General features: G+C 32.1%; 1 long non-coding RNA gene across 1 annotated transcript; it reads left to right on the forward strand.

Moving 5' to 3' along the window:
* Positions 1-77: 77 nt before the first annotated feature.
* Positions 78-3,027, forward strand: LOC131780311 (uncharacterized). The gene is made up of 4 exons (XR_010715894.1): positions 78-205; positions 1,204-1,256; positions 1,945-2,031; positions 2,700-3,027. It is a non-coding gene; the product is annotated as an uncharacterized lncRNA (long non-coding RNA).
* The last annotated feature ends 7,503 nt before the right edge of the window (positions 3,028-10,530 follow it).

The raw sequence follows: 10,530 nt of genomic DNA on the forward strand, positions 1-10,530 counted from the left end.
TCATTAGTAATTGATTAAAAGATAACAATCTTTTAGTAAGCCTTTTGTTCCAATAGCCTTGACAATTGGTCATCAAACGCTTGAATACGTATATGTTTTGATAGTATGCCAAAACAGTACTAGCACTTTGCGCCTTCTGTGCGCCTCTCACGCTTTAAGTTCAATAGAAAATTACTCCATCACCGAAGAAACTCAACTTCGAAAGGTAAATGGACACTTACGTATTTTATTTTTTTCTGTCATGAATGCATGGTGCGAGTATTGATGCGGCCTAGTTTTGCTGGTAGTTTTTCTTTAATTTTTCATCTTTCAAATGCAAAAAAAAAAACTTCAAGGAAGTTTTCCCTTTCACAGTGATGACATTTTAAACAGGCTAAGTCTTGCAAGTTTACAATTGTAGTAAATGAAAAATGACGAGTTCAGACCTGATAGTTTTAAAAGCGTGATGTATACCACTCAGTTTAAGATATGGCTGTCTAAGACAGCCGTAATCTTTACAAGAAACGTGACCAAAAATTGGTTTATTATTTGGTTGAAAGCTGTATTGAGAAAAAACATGGATAGTCCTCTGGCACCAAGTAGACTGAGCTTCCCTTTAATGTACCGTTGTTATCGACGTAAAATGACCCGTTTTAGAGAAAGAAGTGGTGGTAAAATATTCTGTGAATTTCCATTTTTGGAAAAAAAGAAATAGGACGTCTTTCCCATATCAGTAATGATATTTTAAAGACGTTGGCCTTGATACTTCACTTATATAATTTTGGAAAATCGGAAACGATAGGTTCTGGGAGAAGATTTCAAAACGTGATGTATATTCGTCAGTTTTAGACAGTTGTGTAAGCCGGAATCTTCACAGGAAACCTGGCTCAGAATTAATTCATTCTTTCGTGAACAGGTGGAGTTGAGAAAATATATATGTTCAGGTCTTTTGCTTCAAATCGACCGAGCTTCCCTTCATGTACCACTTTTCATGAACACAAAATGACCTATACTAGAAAAAGAAGCCGGCACCTGATAGGGAACATTTTATGCCCATTTGAGATTTTATGGATTTGAAAAGAGGTGCGAGGTCTTCCACCCAGTTTTCTAATTAAAACGCATGGTGCTAAGAACTTTGCAAAATTCAATCATTTTAAAACATTCCCCATTTAGATCGCTGGCTTACATCTGAAATAAGATATTCTCTTTTTTTTTCTCAATCAGGGTGAGTGATACTTGATATTCTGCTTGCTGCTCCAGAGTAAACTGACATGAAGGTAATAAAACGTAAAGATGTTTTGCGTATGCGATCTAAATTCAGAATGTTGCTCCTTTACTCCAGGCTTACCTTCTTGAAAGTCGTCTTTCACGACTTGAAATCAATGATATGTCACCTAAATGAAGAGTTAAAAACAACAGAACAAGACCAAACACATCAAAACAAATCAAAGGCGGAAAACACACTTTGCACAATATTGCGGGAGGTATTTTACCGTTGGCCTCACATTTGTCTTTAGAAAAAGCAATACATTGAGGCATGAGTGAGACATTTGGCCACAAAATGGCTGACAATTGTTTCAGGAAGTTCGGGTGATATCTAAAAAGCTCAATACACGGACATCCGAACAAAAAAAAAAAGAATTCTAAGGAGTGAATATTACTGTGCTCAACTGCTGTTCTCACGTTAACTTCAAGTTATGGAAGACTCGGCTTTAATCATCAAGCTACAGGAACATATAAATTGAATAGTGAAAGAAGTGGCCCACATTGTACTCAGTTTAGGCCTGAAACTTAAATCGGCTAAGCTCTGGGATTTGCTGTTTAAATCTAAAAAAAAATTGAGAGCAAACGGAACGAAAAGGCCATTTGTTAATGTTTTATGCAATCAAACGTGAGTTTGTGATAAGGTGGATCTGAGTCCCATGTGCTTTTATGAGGTATTTTGATGTGATAACCACTTTGCAGTAAAATTAGAGGAGCCAACAAGCGTGGTTTGAAATTGTCATCACTTAACTGGAAATTAACAAATTCAGTTGACGCCTCCATCTTTCAGTAAGTGTTCAATAATAATGTATTTATTTTAGTTATTTTTGTTTACCAACTAAAAACTACCAAGATTACACAAATGAAATGGATGTGTGTATGAGAGTTTATTATATCGCTGGCAGAGCCCGTGGGCAATATGAGGCGAATTCTATGTTCTAATTGCCCACCTGAGCGGGCCCATCTTGTCCGCAGGGAATTTCCCATTTTGATTCAGCGCAAGAAAAAAAATTACTTAGAAAAACAACTTTCTTATGTTTGGATAATACCGGCGATAAGGTCGCAAAAAGCGGCAAAAGACAGTAAAAACACAAGATAACATAAATGATAAACTTAAACGATTCTCGTAGGTTTATTTGGTACAAACACAGGGGACTTCCTTTCCAGTCTTTCGAAAAGAATGAGTGTTGATTCTTAATAAAGTGATGATCTTATTGTTGTATCATAAATCCTTTATTGACTAAGCTTGTTCGGTCTAGATGGCTGGATATTAGCCTCATTCTTTTTCCGTGTTATTGACCTCGACTTAGTCTCGACCATGAAAGCGTAAGAAAGGAACTCGATCAATATCTAGCCCTCGTGACCTCACGCTTGTTTAATAACGCATATAGGATAAACTAATAAGATTACCGTTTTTTATTGATACTAATTTTAAAAATAATTTTATTTTCCTGAAGGGATGCCTCAGTCACGAATTGTTTTCCTGTTAGTGATGTCATTTGGAGTACAATGCTTAGGTATGTTAACACTTTATTCTTATCGCCTACATATAATGTGTTACAAGTCTTATCAGATGCCTCAAGCTGAGGAAACTCTTTAAGGTGGCCAATTTACGTTATAAACTAAGTTTATATGAAAATTTCGGGTTGTGTGTGAGTTTATATGCAGAAAATGGAACTAAGCTATTGGTGGAGACAGGGTGACGAGAAAAACAAGAATAAATTAGGTGAATGAAGAGCGTTCGCTGATACCGTGGGAATTACGAGTGAGCACAGGGCAGTCTGCGACCTTCCTTACAACTAAGCAGTTTCGAAAGCCGTAAAACTCTTGAACAACTATTTATCTTTCAAATCGGAACTCTTAATCCCCGCGGTATCAACGAATGCTCTTCATTCAACTAATGTATTCGTATTTATCCATTTCCTACATATAAACACACACGCAACCCACAATTCCTCCATTCTCTGTGAAGAAGGGCTAGCGCACGAAAGTCAGCTTTGAAACTCTTTGCGGTGGCCAATTTATATTATCAACTCACTTGATAAAGCCAAAATTATCTTGTTCTACTCCCTCACCGACACGGCACCACAGTTTCTTTGGAAACTGACCCCCTTTATCAAATGATAAATAGCATGGTTTCCGCAGGGCATTTGGGACAACTTCCAACTAAATACCACTCGCAGCTTCGCCGTTGGTGATATGAGTGTTGAACGCCCATGATTTTCAATTTTCACTAAAGAAGTGACGTAACGTCACTCACAGTCCACAGCAAGTTATCAGTATCGGTCCAATTAGAACGAAATTCAATACCAGCAAGATCTCCCCTAGTAACACCCCAGAAATATAGTGGTGAGGAACCTTAATTGTTTCACTCTGCAAATGCAATTATAATTTATTTATCGCTGACAAGAATTCTCAGCCCTTGTTTCAAATCAAGAACTACAACAATAACTGAAATTCTTGATAACGAACGTCTCTGAACGAATCAGGGGGAAAAATTCATTCAAAAATGTAAAAATTTTAGATTAGAGTGAAGTAAGTTCAACTTTGAAAATTGTTATTTTTCTAATAATTATCTCATTTTCTTTCTCTTCCTGTGGAAATCTATAAACAAATCAGGAAGTAAGTGTCCTAATTATTTTATTCACTGTTAGTTAAGAATGCATGCGCGTGGCTTTCTCCTTTCAGTAGATAGTACTTCTGACATTAATAACTGACAGAACTGATTAAAAATTCAAATGGTGTATATATTTCATATAGATTGATACTCTTATAAAAATCAGGGGCAGTCCTTTATCAAGGAATCTGCCTTACTACTCGATGAACAAACAAATTGAAACAACTTCCAAGATGATTCTTTTCTTCATTGAAAAGTTTCATATTTTTTCCTTTTTACGTGTCTGCATGCTGTTATCCAATGTTGGAAATGAATGATCTCATTATCTTCATATGAATGTTTTTATCAAACTCACTGAGACAGTAATTTAATTAGCAAATCTAAGCTTTGCCCGAATCATAACTTTTAAGATAACTCTTTTCTTACATTGATAACTTGAATCTCCTAACTTTATCAAGAATTCTATCAAAGATTCTCCAAACTATTCAAAAAGAATCAAGGATTCTGCTAACTCTTGAATATGAGAATGAATCAAATTAACTTTTCAAATGATTACTTTCTTTTAATAACTAATAATATCCTTTTACTTTTCATGTGGACTTTGTGGAACGAAACAGTGTGTAAGTGTCTTCATACTCTACATAATGATTAATATGAAATTGGCTTGTTCCTTTTCGTGAGGATGTGGTGCAATAACTCCCGTTATGTGCAGTATCGATCTAGACATCCTCATAACTGATCAATCCTATAAAGTTGTCACACCCATAAGAGCCCAATAGAGAGGACAGATCATCAGTGATTTCAAAATAATACTATAATAATATAAGAAAAATGACTTTTCTTCACATTATATTTATTATTATCATTTAATTCATGTATCAAGGATTCTGTCACCTCTTGAATTTGAGAATAAAATTAACTTTTCAGATGATTACTTTCTTTTAATAATTAATATAATCCATTTACTTTTCATGTGGATTTTGTGGAACTAATCAGTGCGTAAGTGTCTTCCTACTTTACTCAATTGTTAATTAAAATGTGACTTGTTTACTTTTCATGAGGATATGGTGCAGTAACTACCGTAATATGCAGTATTGATTCAGTTCTAATCACATCCTCGTAATTAATCCATCTTATGATGTTCATCATGTCCACGAGAGCCAATCAGATGGCATGGATCACCAGTGACTTCAAAATACTATCCCTACTGATATAATAAAAATGACTTTTCTCTACATAATATCACATTATATTTATTATTATCATTTAAGTCCATGATATATTCTTTGGTGCAAGAACATGATTACTTTAATCATAGCAAAAGAACCTGATTTCCTTTCATATCAATGCTATCTGACCAGAATAAAATTGGCTTAAAATATGAGCCTGGCTGTTTTGCTGATTTACATTACTTGTTTACATGATAGTTAATGAGCATCCCGTAGTGTGGTGATTTCATTTTACTTTCAAATTAAGGTTGTTGTTTTTTTAAATTGAATCTTCTTACTTTGATTGAGAACTCTATCAAGGATTCTGCTAACTCTTTAATATAAGAATGATTGAAATTAACTTTTCAGATGATTACCGTTTTTTAACAAATAATATTATCTCTTTACTTTTCATGTGGATTTTGTGGAACAAATCAGCTAGTTAGTATCTTCCTACCTTACTTAATGGTTAATGAGAATGTGATTTGTTCCTTTTCATGAGGATATGGTGCAGTAACTACTATAATATGCAGTATTAATCAAGTTCTAATCACATCCTCATAATTAATCCATATAATGATGTTCATCACGTCCATGATAGCCAATGAGATGGCATAGATCAACAGTGTTTTCAAAATACTATCCTTACTGATATAATAAAAATGACTTTTCTTCACCTTATATCTCATTATATTTATAATTATCGTTTAAGTCCATGATATATTCTTTGGTGCAGGAACGTGATCACTTTAATCATAGCAAAAGAACCTGATTTCCTTTCATATTAATGATATCTGACCAAAATAAAGTCGGGTTAAAATATGAGCCTGGCTGTTTTGCTGATTTACATTAATTGTTGACATCATAATGAGCATCCTGTAGTGTGGTGATTTCACTTTACTTTCAAAGTAAGGTAGTTGTTTTTTTTAATTGAATCTTTTTACTTTGATTGAGAACTCTATCAAGGATTTTGCTAACTCTTCAATATCAGAATGAATCAAAATTAACTTTTCTAATCATTATGATTACTTTTTTTAACAAATAATACTATCTCTACTTTTCATGTTGATTTTGTGGAACAAATCAGATCGTAAGTGACTTAATACTTTACTTAGCTGATTTATATTGATTTTTGACATCATGATATTTAATGAGCATTCGGTAGTGTGGTGACTTCATTTTCCTTTCAAATTGAGGTTGTTGTTTTTTTTAAATTGAATCTTCTTACTCTGATTGAGAACTCTATCAAGGATTTTGCTACCTCTTCAATATCAGAATGAACAAAATTAACTTTTCAGATGATTACTATTTTTAATAAATAATACTATCTCTTTACTATTCATATGGATTTTGTGAAACGTATCAGCTCGTAAGTGTCTTCATACTTTACTTAATTGTTTATGAGAACTTGGCCTGCTCTTTCTAATAAGGATATGGTGAAATAGCCACTGTTATATGCAGTATCGATCAAGTCTAAAGACATCCTCATAATTTATCAATCCTTTAAAGTTATCATGCCCATGAGAGCCCACCAAAAAGGACAGATCATCAGTCATTTCAAAACAATACTATTATTAATTAAAGAAAAATGACTCTTCTTCACATTATCTTTATTATTATCATTTGAGTCCTGTACCAAGGATTCTGCTAACTCTTGAGTATAAGAATGAATAAAATTACCTTTTCAGATGATTACTTTCTTTTAATAATCAATATAATCCCTTTATTTTTCATGTGGATTTTGTGGAACAAATCAGCACGTAAGTGATTTCATACTTAGCTGATTTATATTGACTTTTGACATGATATTAATGAGCATTCGGTAGTGTGGTGATTTCATTTTCCTTTCAAATTGAGGTTGTTGTTTTTTTTAAATTGAATCTTCTTACTCTGATTGAGAACTCTATCAAGGATTTTGCTACCTCTTCAATATCAGAATGAACAAAATTAACTTTTCAGATGATTACTATTTTTAATAAATAATACTATCTCTTTACTATTCATATGGATTTTGTGAAACGTATCAGCTCGTAAGTGTCTTCATACTTTAATTAATTGTTTATGAGAACTTGGCCTGCTCTTTCTAATAAGGATATGGTGAAATAGCCACTGTTATATGCAGTATCGATCAAGTCTAAAGACATCCTCATAATTTATCAATCCTTTAAAGTTATCATGCCCATGAGAGCCCACCAAAAAGGACAGATCATCAGTCATTTCAAAACAATACTATTATTAATTAAAGAGAAATGACTCTTCTTCACATTATCTTTATTATTATCATTTGAGTCCTGTACCAAGGATTCTGCTAACTCTTGAGTATGAGAATGAATAAAATTACCTTTTCAGATGATTACTTTCTTTTAATAATCAAAATTTTCTCTTTATTTTTCATGTGAATTTTGTGGAACAAATCAGGATGTAAGTGACTTCATACTTTACTTAGCTGATTTATATTGACTTTTGACATGATATTTAATGAGCATTGGGTAGTGTGGTGATTTCATTTTACTTTCAAATTAAGGTTGTTGTTTTTTTTAAATTGAATCTTCTTACCTTGATTGAGAACTCTATCAAGGATTCTGCTAACTCTTCAATATCGGAGTGAATGAAATTAACTTTTCTAATGATTACTTTTTTTAAACAAAATTAATAATACTATCTCTTTACTTTTCATGTGGATTGTGTGGAACGAATCAGGTCGTAAGTAACTTCATACTTTACTTAATTGTTTATGAGAACTTGGCCTGCTCTTTTTTATAAGGATATGGTGAAATAGCTACCGTTATATGCAGTATTGATCAAGTCTAAAGACATCCTCATAATTTATCAATCCTTTAAAGTTATCATGCCCATGAGAGCCCACCAAAAAGGACAGATCATCAGTCATTTCAAAACAATACTATTATTAATTAAAGAGAAATGACTCTTCTTCACATTATCTTTATTATTATCATTTGAGTCCTGTACCAAGGATTCTGCTAACTCTTGAGTATGAAAATGAATAAAATTACCTTTTCAGATGATTACTTTCTTTTAATAATCAATATAATCCCTTTATTTTTCATGTGGATTTTGTGGAACAAATCAGCACGTAACTGATTTCATACTTTACTTAGCTGATTTATATTGACTTTTGACATGATATTTAATGAGCATTGGGTAGTGTGGTGATTTCATTTTACTTTCAAATTAAGGTTGTTGTTTTTTTTAAATTGAATCTTCTTACTTTGATTGAGAACTCTATCAAGGATTCTGCTAACTCTTCAATATCAGAGTGAATGAAATTAACTTTTCTTATGATTCCTTTTTTTAAACAAATAATAATATCTCTTTACTTTTCATGTGGATTTTGTGGAACGAATCAGCTTGTAAGTAACTTCATACTTTACTTAATTGTTTATGAGAACTTGGCCTGCTCTTTTTTATAAGGATATGGTGAAATAGCTACCGTTATATGCAGTATCGATCAAGTCTAAAGACATCCTCATAATTTATCAATCCTTTAAAGTTATCATGCCCATGAGAGCCCACCAAAAAGGACAGATCATCAGTCATTTCAAAACAATACTATTATTAATTAAAGAGAAATGACTTTTCTTCACATTATCTTTATTATTATCATTTGAGTCCTGTACCAAGGATTCTGCTAACTCTTGAGTATGAGAATGAATAAAATTGCCTTTTCAGATGATTACTTTCTTTTAATAATCAAAATTATCCCTTTCTTTTTCATGTGAATTTCGTGGAACAAATCAGCATGTAAGTGACTTCATACTTTACTTAGCTGATTTATATTGACTTTTGACATGATATTTAATGAGCATTGGGTAGTGTGGTGATTTCATTTTACTTTCAAATTAAGGTTGTTGTTTTTTTTTTAAATTGAATCTTCTTAACTTGATTGAGAACTCTATCAAGGATTCTGCTAACTCTTCAATATCAGAGTGAATGAAATTAACTTTTCTAATGATTACTTTTTTTAAACAAAATTAATAATACTATCTCTACTTTTCATGTGGATTTTGTGGAACGAATCAGGTCGTAAGTAACTTCATACTTTACTTAATTGTTTATGAGAACTTGGCCTGCTCTTTTTTATAAGGATATGGTGAAATAGCTACCGTTATATGCAGTATTGATCAAGTCTAAAGACATCCTCATAATTTATCAATCCTTTAAAGTTATCATGCCCATGAGAGCCCACAAAAAAGGACAGATCATCAGTCATTTCAAAACAATACTATAATTAATTAAAGAGAAATGACACTTCTTCACATTATCTTTATTATTATCATTTGAGTCCTGTACTAAGGATTTTGCTAACTCTTGAGTATGAGAATGAATAAAATTACCTTTTCAGATGATTACTTTCTTTTAACAATCAATATAATCCTTTTACTTCTCATGTGGATTTTGTGGAACAAATCAGCATGCTATCTGACCAGAATAAAATTGGCTTAAAATATGAGCCTGGCTGTTTTCCTGATTTTTATTACTTGTTTACACGATAGTTAATGAGCATCCCGTAGTATGGTGATTTCATTTTACCTTCAAATTAAGGTTGATGTTTTTTTTAAATTGAATCTTCTGACTTTGATTGAGAACTCTAGCAAGGATTCTGCTAACTCTTTAATATAAGAATGATTGAAATTATCGTTTCAGATGATTACTTTTTCTATAACAAATAATATTATCTCTACTTTTCATGTGGATTTTGTGGAACAAATCAGCTAGTTAGTATCTTCCTACCTCACTAAATGGTTAATGAGAATGTGATTTGTTCCTTTTCATGAGAATATGGTGCAGTCACTACTATAATATGCAGTATTAATCAAGTTCTAATCACTAACTCTTCAAAATAAGAATGAATCACTAACTCTTCAATATAAGAATGAATGAAATTAACTTTTCAGATGACTACTTTCTTTCAACAAATAATACTAATTCTTTACTTTTCATGTGGATTTTGTGGAACGAATCAGATGGCAAGTATCTTCATAATTTACTTAATGGTTAATGAGAACTTGGCTTGTTCTTTTTGATGAGGACATGGTGAAATAGCCATCGTTATATGCAGTATCGATCAAGTCTAAAGACATCCTCATAATTAATCAATCCTTTAAAGTTATCATGCCCATGAGACTATATACTACTATAATATGCAGTATTAATCAAGTTCTAATCACATCCTCATAATTAATCCATATAATGATGTCTATGTTTGTTTTTTTAATTGAATCTTTTTACTTTGATTGAGAATTCTATCAAGGATTTTGCTAACTCTTCAATATCAGAATGAATGAAATTAACTTTTCTAATGATTACTTTTTTTAACAAATAATACTATCTCTACTTTTCATGCGGATTTTGTGGAACAAATCAGGAGGTAAGTGACTTCATATTTTACTTAGCTGATTTATATTGATTTTTGACAAGATATTCAATGAGCATTCGGTAGTG

This window comes from Pocillopora verrucosa, chromosome 12 (assembly GCF_036669915.1).
Source record: "Pocillopora verrucosa isolate sample1 chromosome 12, ASM3666991v2, whole genome shotgun sequence".
NCBI classification, from domain to species: Eukaryota; Metazoa; Cnidaria; class Anthozoa; order Scleractinia; family Pocilloporidae; genus Pocillopora; species Pocillopora verrucosa.